Genomic DNA, 12542 nt, shown 5'->3' with positions numbered 1-12542 from the left:
AAGCTAAAATCTTTATCAGGATTTGCATTCACAAGAAACTGTCAGTAAAATGTAACTTCTCCACCAAAAGATAAGCTACAAGAAATGAAGGAGGGGGAGTGTGGGCCCCGCTGAGCTGTCACTGGGGAAGGAGGGGGACACATCCCACTGCCATGCTGCTCCGTGGACTCAAGCCAGAGGGGGCGGCGGAGGGTGTCAGGCCGTGCTGGGTGGAAAACCCAAAGAAAAAAAAACCTAAACCAAGGATCATCCTCTCCAGATATCTCCTTCAATTTTCTTTGCATTTTCTTGAATTTCCTTCAGCTGATAGATTTTTAACTTGATAGGATAAGATAGACTAAGGCTAAGGGTTTGTAATATGACAACTGTGGGATTTTAGGATATAGGAAGGTGTGGTGATTTGGGTGTTATCCGCCCCCCCCCCACTTTAGGAGCACCTAGCTAGACTCAGTTGGGCTCTGGGAATATAAATGAAGCTATTTATTTACAGCTAGCACAATATACAAGCAGATATTTACAATATATACAGTTATATACAGAAATATACAAATGAAAAGGTAATACAGAAACACAACTCCCCTCTGTGCAAGTTTGAAGCAGGCTAGAATGTTTTGGTGAGAGAAAGCAGATAATTCGCTGTGAAAGGAAAACAATGGTTATGTTTCCTTCCCTCACAGTCTCGCTGAGAGGTATGGGAATGTGATGGTTTGGGCATTAACCCGCCCCCCCACACTTCTGGAATTTGCCCCAGCTAACTCAGATGGCCTCTGGGAATATAAATGAAGCTATTTAATTTACAGCAGCAAATATACAAGCAGCTATTTACAGTATATACAGTTATATACAGAAATATACAAAGGATAAACAATACAAAAGCACAACTCCCCTCCCAGAAACCTGAGTCCCCAGGAGGGGCTCTCAAACCACCCCAACACCTTCCCCGGCCCCTCTCAACCTTACCCCAGTTCCCAGGAAGAATAGAGGTGCAGCCAAGAGGTTAGGGAGCAAGGTTAGTGGGAGCAAGGTTAATGAGATGTGATGAGGTCTGAAGGCAAAGGCAGAGTGAGAGACAAAATGGAGAATGTTTTACTTCTTCTTCCCAGAGTTCTCAGCATGACTGTGAGCGAAGAGACACAATTGTTTACTTTTCACTGCCAATTATCTAGTTCTTTTATCAAAACATTCTAGCTTCCTTCAAACTAGCACAGGGAACAAGAAAGTAAACATTAGATAACTTTTTTTTTTCCCCATTTTGTTTTTCACTTTCTGGCTGGGCTTGGACGGAGCTGCATCTCCCTAACCTCACTGCCACTAACCTTGCTTCTTAACCTCTTGGCTGAACCTCTATTCTTTCTTAGAACTGGGGTAAGGTAGAGAGGGGTAGGGGGAAGGTGCAGGGGTGGTTGAGAGCCCCTACTGGGGACTCAGGTTTCTGGGAGGGGAGTTGTGTTTCTGTATTGTTTTTACCTTGTATATTTCTGTCTATAACTGTATATACTGTAAATAACTGCTTGTATATTGTGCTAGCTGTAAATAAATAGCTTCATTTATATTCCCAGTGCCAAGCTGAGTTAGCTGGGGTACCTTCTAAAGTGTGGGGGGGCGGGAAACAGCCAAACCACCATATTTTAATTTGACTTCCCCAATGTGGGGCAAATTCATTTGAGTGACTGTTAATTAACTCTGGGAATCAGAATGAAGCTAATAAAGCAGCTATTTTACTTGGTGGGGGCTATTGTGTGGCCTGTTTGCTGCTTTTTTGTGTACAATTGGATCAAAGACCAAACTGGTTATTTCTTGCTTCATGTCGTTTTTAAGAAGGTCAAAGCTAAACTTACAAGCATTTTCTGGTCCTGGGGTGATTTCATTCTTGGGTATGCTGGTTTTAATGTCACTGAAAATCTTACCAGTAACATTACAGGGGTATTTGTCAATAATATTACAAGCATTCAAAATACTGCTTTAACTACAGCCCTGATGAGGGTAATTCACCCCAGAACTGAGATGTCAGACATTTGTTCAGGTTATTGCTCATGTAAAACTGTGTTGCTTCTCTCATGTGTTATCCTGAGATGCCGGTCTCTTGTAAAGATTTTTACACAAAGCTCACTGTGGCAGGTCTGATGTGTGTCAATTTTGATTTTCGTATTCATTCTGGCATTATGTGTGAAAAATTCAAATGCAATACCTGCAAAAACTAGGAAAGTTTCTGTCTCGAAAGCAAATGGGACAGCATCTCAGAAACAGTGTACCAGTGGAAATCAAAATGATAAGCCAGGGGCACAACAATCTCCTTCCCAGCCAGGGACATCTGCCATTATACCTCCTTCACCAGATTCTGGGAAAACTGCCAATGCTCCTAACAACAAAGATAATAACACATCAGGGTTGGCAGGTGTCCCAGGAGCACAGGCAAACACAATCAGAATGTCCCCTCTACTGATAAAACTAACAATAATAACACCAGCTCAGCCAGTTCGAATCCCCAGCATCAGCCAGACCAGAAATCTGTTAGTTCTAAGTCAGATCTGAACCCACAGACCACAGGTCAGACCCCCAATGATTCAAACCCTCCAGTAGACATGTCAAAGTCTGTTGCTGTGCAGGCTTTTTTGGCACCTGCTAAGGCAAAAGCCAAGACACAGCTTTTGACAAAGTGTGACTCAAAAGAGGATGTAAGAGAGGGGACCTCTGGTGAGCAAGAGGAGGAAGAGGAGGCATTTAGACTTCGGGACCTAGCGAACATGCTGATATCGCAGTACTCAAATGAGAAGAGCGCTGTGAGGTTGGCTGCCAAGAAAGAGGGTGGTTCCAATGAGTTTAAGAGTGCTATGAGGAAGGTTCTGTTTCTAGGCCAGGGACAACAAGATCAACAAGAGGAAGATGAGAAGGATGACATCCAGGACTCCAATGATCCCCTCAGAGAAGTCAGGGAAGTTAGAAAGGAATACTCAAGGGAATCAGGTGAACCAATCCTAAGCTGGCCAGTGAGATGCCATAGCATTGGTGCTAACGCCCTGCAGGTAGGAGACAAGTCTGCCAAGCAGCTAGGACCACTCACCAAGGAGAGTGGAGTGGAGAAATACCAAGCAAGTCCTCTTGGTAAGGTTAGCTTGTGGACACGCCTTCTGTTGGCTGCGGCTATGAAATATCCTTCCCGAGATGATCTACCATGGGCTGCTAAGAAGTGAAACACCATTGAGCAGGGAATTAAGCTTCTGAAGGAGTTTGCTGTTAAGGAAGTGCTTTATGGAGATCATGGCACACATGAGCCTGATGACATTCCTCTTGGAACAGGTCTCATGAAGAAGCTGATTAAGCTTGGTCCTTCATCCTATGCTAACATCTTGGCCAGCAAGTTCCTATCAAGGGGTGATAATGGAAGGTCTTTCAATGTTGGTGAATTCACTGACCAGCTCAGGCAGGTAGAGGACAGCTTGTCACATTCTGTCATAGTCTGTGCCATAAAAACTCTAGGTACAGAGGTAAAGGATGGCATCAAAGATAGCATTAAGGATAGCATTAAGAATGGCATTAGGAATGATATGAAAGAACTGAAGGAGAATCTCAGAAACATTACCAATCTGGTAAAGGACACCATTCCTGCATCATCTGAATGGGTGCATGTTTCTGCCATCAGGAACAGACACCCACCTCCTGCAAGGCAATTCCAGCCCAGGAGGAGACAAATTCCACACAGACATTAGCAATCACGTGCGTCACTGTGGATACTTCTGCATGACACATATGGGGAGAATATGAACAAATGGAATGGTCAACCTACTTCAGCTCTTTCAAAGAGAGTCAGGGAACTGCAGAGTGGCAGAAACAGAGGCATTGCTGTCAATGCCAGGAAAGTAGCTGTCACTTCTTCAGCTCCCGAGAACAACTGCAGTTATTCTAACAATTGCAATTCCTCTCACAACACCACCAATCACTGTGCACACCCCACATGCCATGTTCAGCATTAGGGGTGCCCTGCCTCCAGTCAGGAGGAGGAAAGGGATAGTGGAGAGAACCGAATCTACTGGAATGTATTCATTAGGTGGCCTGGCAGTTCAAAAGTTCGGAAATACAGGGCTTTAGTTGACACAGATGCTCAGTGTACTTTATTGCCAACAAATTGCAAAGGGACAGAGTCCATATCAATTTTTGGAATCACTGGTGGATCTCAAGAGTTAACTAAGTTGCAGGCTGAGATAAGTTTAACTGGTAAAGAGTGGAAGAAACATACTATTGTAACTAGTCCTGATGCGCCTTGCATTCTGGGAATTGACTTTTTGAGACAAGGTTGTTTCAAAGATCCTAAGGGTCATAAATGGGCTTTTGGAATAGCATCTGCAGAGATTGAGGATGGTAAATTGAAATTGTCCATTAGACGTGAACTTTCAGATGAATCTGCAGTTGTGGGACATCATGACATAGAGGATCTGGAAGTGCCAACTGCTACTCAAACTGTGCACCACAGGCAGTACAGAACTAACCGTGACTCTTTTTTGCCCATTCATCAGCTGATTCGTCAACTGGACAGTCATGCTGTCATCAAGAAAGCTCATTCACCTTGCAACAGTCCCATCTGGCCTGTGCGTAAACCTAACAGCGATTGGAGACTCATAGTTGATTTTCGTGCCCTCAACGAGGTGACTCCACCCATGAGCGCAGCTGTGCCGGACATGCTGGAACTCCAGTACGAGCTGGAATCGAAGGAGGCTAAATGGTATGCAACCATATACATTGCTAATGCTTTCCTCTCTATTCCCATAGCAAAGGAGTGCAGTCCTCAGTTTGCATTCACCTGGAGAGGAATCCAGTACCAGTTCAAACGTTTGCCTCAGGGGTGGAAACACAGCTCAACGATCTGTCACTCAGTCATCCACAATGCACTGGAGAAAGGTAAAGCTCCAGAGCACATCCAGTTCATCGACGAAATCATTTTGTGGGGCCAAACTGCTGAAGAAGTCTTCGAGAAACACAACAAAATCATTGACATTCTGTTGTGTGCAGGTTTTGCCGTTAAGAGAGACAAGGTCAAAGGACCTGCCAGAGAAACTCAGTTTCTGGCAGTGCGGTGGCAGGATGGTCGCCGTTACATTCCACTGGATGTGATCAACAAAGTCTCCACCATGGCAGTTTCCACCAATAAGAAGGACACTCTATCTTTCTTGGGTGCAGTGGGATTTTGGAGACTACACATTCCTGGTTTCAGTCAAATTGTCAAACCTGTGCACGGTGTGACTCGTAAGAGAAACAATTTCGAGTGGGGATCTGCGATGGTTTGGGCTCTTACCCGCCCCCCCACACTTTGTATTTGCCCCAGCTAACTCAGACGGACCCTGGGAATATAGATGAAGCAATTTATTTGCAGCTAGCAGAATTTACAAGCAGCTATTTACAATATATACCGTTATATACAATTATATACAGAAATATACAAAGGATAAACAATACAAAAGCACAACTCCCCTCCCAGAAACCTGAGTCCCCAGGAGGGGCTTCCAAACCACCCCAACACCTCCCCCGGCCCCTCTCAACCTTACCCCACTTCTCAGGAAGAAGAGAGGTGCGGCCAAGAGGTTAGGGAGCAAGTTTTGTAGGAGCAAGGTTAATGAGATGTGACTAGGTCTGAAGGCAAAGGCAGAAGAGAGAAACAAAATGGAGAAAGTTTACTTCTTCTTCCCAGAGTTCTCAGCGTAACTGTGAGAGAAGGAGACACCCATTGTTTTAATTTCACTGCCTGTTATCAAGTTCTTTTACCAAAACATTCCAGCTTGCTTCTAACTAGCACAATCCACCCTTTGTCTACTTCGCTCAAAGTATCGCTGAGAATTATCCAATCTAATCTACAACAATATTTGCACTAAAACAATATATACAAGTTCAGTTCACACTTCAATCAGATGTAGGTGATTCAAAAGCTCAGAACAGGGACTCTCAGGTGATGTTGGGTTCATGCTCACATACTGTAGATTCTATCGTAGATTCTCTCAGTGTTGGGCGCCGATGTTACCTAGAACAGAAAACTAACAGCTTGAATTTAAACTCTCTCAGCTAAGGTTAAATTTCTCTGTGGAATACACTGGATTTCACCATTCTCCTGCATTACCCAGTATGTATGACCAGGACCTTCAGCAGATACCACCCCTCGGGCAGGCTTCCCTTCGCCCGAAGGAGAAAATACTCAAACAGTTTTCCCTAACAGATTCTTTTCATGTACAACAGGAACTTTATCACCCTCTACTGTTTGGAGTAAATCTGATTGTGCAGGTCCTGCTCTGTTTACTGAACCTCTACTATTTACCAACCAGGGAGCTTCTGCTAAATGTTTGTCCCAGTTTTTTAGAGTTCCACCCCCCATGGCCTTTAGGGTGGTTTTCAGCAAACCATTGTAGCGCTCGATCTTCCCTGAAGCTGGTGCATAGTAGGGTATGTGATAGATCCATTCAATACCATGCTCTTTGGCCCAAATTTTCACAAGATTGTTCTTGAAATGAGTGCCATTGTCTGACTCGATTCTCTCTGGAGTTCCATGTCTCCACATGATTTGTCTCTCCAAACCAACAATGGTGTTACGTGCAGTAGCATGTGGAACTGGATAGGTTTCCAGCCATCTAGTGCTGGCTTCTACCATCGTCAGCACATACTGCTTGCCAGAACGAGATCGAGGTAAAGTGATGTAGTCAATCTGCCAGGCTTCACCATACTTGTACTTTGACCATCTATCACCATACCACAAGGGCTTGATTCACTTAGCCTGCTTAATAGCAGCACAAATGTCACAGTCACGGATGACTTGGGTGATAGCGTCCATGGACAATTCAATTGACCTATCACGAGCCCATCGGTATGTTCCATCTCTGCCTTGATGTCCAGATGAGTCATGGGCCCACCGAGCTAAGAAGAGCTCACCTCGGTGTTTCCAATCAAGGTCAATGTCAAGTTCAGAGTTGGTATCAACTTGAGCAATCTTAGCAGCTTGGTCTGCCTTCTGGTTATGTTGATGTTCCTCAGTGGCTCTGCTCTTAGGCATGTGTGCATCTACGTGCCGCACCTTCACTGGAGTTTTCTCCAGCCGTGCATCAATGTCCTGCCATAGATCAGCACACCAAATAGGCTTTCCTTTCCTCTTCCAACCATTCTTCTTCCAGTCCTTTAGCCAACCCCATAGAGCATTGGCTACCATCCACGAGTCGGTGTAGAGGTAAAGGATAGGCCAATTTTCACGTTCAGCCACATCAAGAGCAAGTTGAACAGCTTTTACCTCAGCGAACTGACTGGATTCTCCTTCTCCATCTTTCGTTTCGGTAACTCTCCTGGTTGGACTCCAAACTGCAGACTTCCATATTTGCTTGTTCCCAACAAGACGACAGGAACCATCTGTGAACAAAGCATAGTTCTTTTCCTGATCAGAGAGATCACCATAGGGAGGAGCTTCCTCAGCACGAGTTACTTTCTCCTCTGGAGGTTTGGAACAGTCTGTGCCTTCCGGCCAGTTGGTGATCACCTCCACCAGACCAGGTCGGTCAAGATTACCCATTTGTGCTCGTTGGGTTATCAAGGCCATCCGTTTAGACCAGGTTGCATGTGTGGCATGATGTGGTGATGAACCTTTGCCCTTGAACATCCAGTTAAGAACTGGCAGTCTAGGAGCTAAAAGCAATTGTGACTCAGTTCCAATCACTTCAGAAGCTGCTTTCACTCCCTCATAGGCTGCTAGAATCTCTTTCTCAGTTGCAGTGTAATTTGTCTCTGAACCTCTGTAACAACGTCCCCAGAAACCAAGTGGACGACCACGTGTCTCATTTTGAGCTCTCTGCCAAAGACTGCAAATTGGACCATTTTCACTGGCAGCCGTGTACAGAATGTTTTCAATGTCCGGACCAGATCTCAAAGGTCCCAAGCCCACTGCATGGACTATTTCTCGCTTAATCTGATCAAAGGCTGCTTGTTGTTCAGGTCCCCACTCGAAATCGTTACTCTTACGAGTCACATCATGCAGAGGTTTGACAATCTGACTGAAACCAGGAATGTGTAGTCTCCAAAATCCCACCACACCAAGAAAAGAAAGTGTGTCCTTCTTATTGGTGGGAACAGCCATGGTAGAGACTTTGTTAATCACATCCTGAGGAATGTAACGGCGACCATCTTTGCTAGTTTGAAGCAAGCTAGAATGTTTTGGTAAAAGAACTAGATAACGGGCAGTGAAATGAAAAAAATTGATGTCAACTTCTCTCACAGTCTCGCTGAGAACTCTGGGAAGAAGAAGTAAACTTTCTCCATTTTGTCTTTTTCTTCTGCCTTTGCCTTCAGACCTCATCACATCTCATTAACCTTGCTCCCACTAACCGTGCTCCCTAACCTCTTGGCCACACCTCTCTTCTTCCTTAGAACTGGGGTAAGGTTGAGAGGGCTGGGGGAGGTGTTGAGGTGGTTTGGAAGCCCCTCCTGGGGACTCAGGTTTCTGGGAGGGGAGTTGTGCTTTTGTATTGTTTATCCTTTGTATATTTCTGTATATAATTGAATATAACTGTATATATTGTAAATAGCTGCTTGTAAATTCTGCTAGCTGTAAATAAATTGCTTCATCTATATTCCCAGAGGCCGTCTGAGTTAGCTGGGGCAAATTCAAAAGTGTGGGGGGGCGGGTAAGAGCCCAAACCTTCACATTTTTAATTGGCTTTCCCAACGTGGGGCTAGATAGATTTGAGTGATTGGAAATTAGCTCTGGGAATTAAGATGAATGTAATCAAGCAGCTATTGTATTTGGTTGGGGCATTGCTCTGGTCTGGTTTTGTTTTCTTGGCATTTAGTTGGTTAAAAGCTCAAATTGTTGCTTATTTTATTGATCTGGCTTATAATAAGGATAAAGCTTAGGTTTCAGATATGTTCTGGAGCTGGGGTGATTTGATTCTTGGTTATGCTGGTTTTAATATCTCTGAGAATATTACCAAGGATATTACAGGAGCTCTGGTCAATAATGTGACAATCAATGGAAATTCTGCTTTAAATATGGCTCTAATGAGTTATTCAGCCTAAGACAGGAATTCCAACTGTTTGCTTAGGGACATGCTCGTGTAAAACTGTTTTGCTACTCACAGTTTTTAATATTTGCCTCATGATTTTAATATTCATATTAATTTTGGCATTATGTCACGGAAGGTAATTTGGGAGGTTGTGGGGAAAATACGTGGAGACTTACTTGTGGATTTTCAAGTGATTTATTGCTCAAACACGGAGATCCCCCTCCCAAACTAAATTCCCCACTTGAGTTCTTTTAGGATTGAAGTTGTAGAATAACATTTCAGAAAAAGTCAAATAAAGGAGAGTCTGTGATTTCTTTAGAGTTCTTTTGAGCCTTTAAAGTTACTCAGTCTTTAGGTGAGGAGTTCTTTCTTTGGTTTACTCACGATTCAGCGATTCAGATTAGCAGGATCCGAAGTTTGGGCGGTGTCCCTTTGTTCGTCAGGATCGGGCCCAAGCGGGTTTCAGGCCTCTGCGGGCCCCTTGTCGGGCAGGGCCGATCAGGAACGTGAGGTCACCGGAGCAGAAGCGAGGCAGGCAGGCTAGCGAGCGAGCAGGTAGGAGCAGGTACCAGCAAGCTCAAGCAAGCACGCTCCCCGATCCAGGAAGGCACACCATTTTATAATGTTCAAAAGAGGTGTAACCCTCCAGTCCAAGCTATTTTACGTTATTCTTACAGATTGGCACAAAATTACAATTAACCTATATAATTGGACAGTTCTTACCAAAACAACCTGTAGGACCACTCAGAGCTCGGCCCATCAGCAGGTGGTCCGTGTGCATGAGAACAAGGCCAAAAGTTGGAAAACAAGGCCGATGTTTACCTTTTATCTCCTCTAGGGAGGAAACTTCTCATGGGACTAGAAGATTGTTTTGGTTTTATGATGCTTCTGGCGTAAAGTGTGAGACACTGGAACTTTTACAACAGGAAGGCCTGCTAAGGGCTTCTGCTACCCTCCATGACACATTATTGGTGAAAAATTCAAAACCAGCTTCTGTAAGAGCTAGGAAAAATTCTGTGTCTCAGAAGCAGTCTCTTTCACAGCAAAACAACGGAACACAGTTATCGGCTTCCCCCTTGCCAGCCTCTGCCCCTCCTTCTCCAAGTGCTGGGAACACGGCCAATGTTCCCACCGCTAATATAAACAATGATAAGGATAACAAAAACAACGGGCAGAGTTCGGCAGGAGCCCTAGGAGGACAGACAGGTACCCAAAATCAGAATGTTCCTAGCAACAATCAAAACACGTCAGGGTTGGCAGGCATCCCAGGAGGACAGGCAAACAATCCCACTAATGCTAGTAACGCTAGTCCAGTCAGTCCAAATCCTAATGACATCAGCTCAGCCAATTCGAACCCCCAGCCAGCAGACCAGAATCAAAATCCTCCTGTTAAAAGTAAGGCAGATCTGAACTCAAATGCTCCAGGTCAGACCCCCAATGATTCAAACCCTCCAAGTCAGATCCCTAATGATTCAAATCCTCCAGCAGACACATCCAAGTCTGTTGCTGTTCAGGCCTTTCTGGCACCTGCTAAGGCAAAAGCAAAGACAAAGAGTGGTTCACAGGAGGATGTAAGAGAGGGGACGTCTGGTGATCAGCAAGGAGAAGAGGAGGAGGAGATAGTTAGTCTGCGAGACCTTGCAGATGTGCTGAGACATCAATACTCAAGTGAGAGGAGCGCTGTGACGTTAGCTGCCAAGAGAGAGGATGGTTCCAATGAGTTTAAGAGTGCTATGAGGAAGGTTCTGTTAGGCCCAGTACCACCAGATCAACAGGTGGAAGAGGAGGTGGAAGATGACATCCAGGGCTCCAAGGATCCACTCAGAGAGGTCAGGGAAGTTAGGAAGGAATACACAAGGGAATCAGGTGAGCCAATCTTAAGCTGGCTAGTGAGATGCCGTGGCATTGGTGCTAATGCCCTGCAGGTAGGAGACAAGTCTGCCAAGCAGCTGGGACCACTCACTAAGGAGAGCAGAGTGGACAAACACCAAGCAAGTCCTCTTGGTAGGGTTAGCTTGTGGACACGCATTCTGTTGGCTGTGGCTATGAGATATCCTTCCCGGGATGATTTGCCATGGGCTGCCAAGAAGTGGAACACCGTTGAGCAGGGAATTAAGCTTCTGAAGGAGTTTGCTGTGAAGGAAGTGCTTTATGGAGATCATGGCACTCATGAGCCTGATGATATTCCTTTGGGAACAGGTCTCATGAAGAAGCTTATTAAGCTTGCTCCTTCATCCTATGCTAACATCTTGACCAGTAAATTCCTAGCAAGGAGTGATAATGGAAGATCTTTCACTGTAGGTGAATTCACAGATCAGCTCAGGCAGATAGAGGATAGCTTTTCACATTCTGGCCTAATCTCTGCCATACAAACTATGACCACAGAGATTAAAGATACTATGAAAGAACTGAAGGAGGACCTTACAACCTCAATTTCCGATCTGGTAAAGGATACCATTCCTGCATCATCTGAATGGGTGCATGTTTCTGCAGTCAGGAACAGACGCCCACCTCCTGCAAGGAAATTCCAGCCCAGGAGGAGACAAATTCCACCCAGACATCAGCAATCACATGTGGATACTTCTGCGTGACACATACGGTGAGAACATGAACAAATGGGATGGTAAACCTACTTCAGCTCATTCAAAGAGGGTCAGGGAACTGCAGAGTGGCAGAAACAGAGGCAATAATGCCAGGAAAGTAGCTGACACTTCTTCAGCTCCCGAGCGTAACAGCAATTGTTCCAACAGTTGCAGTTCCTCTCACAACAACACCAATCATTATGTACACCCTACATGCCATGTTCAGCATTAGGGGTGCCCTGCCTCCAGCCAGGAGGAGGAAAGGGATAGTGGAGAGAACCGAATCTATTGGAATGTATTCATTAGGTGGCCTGGCAGTTCAAGAGTTCGGAAATAGAGGGCTTTAGTTGACACAGGTGCTCAGTCTACTTTATTGCCATCAAACTGCAAAGGGACAGAGTCCATTTCTATCTTTGGAATCACTGGTGGATCTCAAGAGTTAACTAAGATACAGGCTGAGATCAGTTTAACTGGTAAAGAGTGGAAGACACATACTATTGTAACTGGTCCTGATGAGCCTTGCATTCTGGGAATTGACTTTTTGAGACAAGGTTGTTTCAAAGATCCTAAGGGTCACAAATGGGCTTTTGGAAGAGCATCTGTAGAGATTGAGGATGATAAATTGAAATTGTCTATTAGACCTGAACTTTCAGATGAATCTGCAGTTGTGGGACATCATGACATAGAGGACCTGGAAGTGCCAATTGCAACTCAAACTGTTCATCATAGACAGTACAGAACAAACCGTGACTCTTTGTTGCCTATTCATCAGCTGATTCGTCAATTGGAGAGTCAGGCTGTCATCGAGAAAGCTCATTCACCTTTCAACAGTCCCATCTGGCCTGTGTGTAAACCTACAGGCGAGTGGAGACTGACAGTTGACTTTCGTGCCCTCAACGAGGTGACGCCACCCATGAATGCAGCTGTGCCAGACATGCTG

The sequence above is a fragment of the Pogoniulus pusillus genome, chromosome W (genome assembly GCF_015220805.1).
Source record: "Pogoniulus pusillus isolate bPogPus1 chromosome W, bPogPus1.pri, whole genome shotgun sequence".
Lineage (NCBI taxonomy): Eukaryota > Metazoa > Chordata > Aves > Piciformes > Lybiidae > Pogoniulus > Pogoniulus pusillus.
This window is presented reverse-complemented; position numbering follows the sequence as displayed.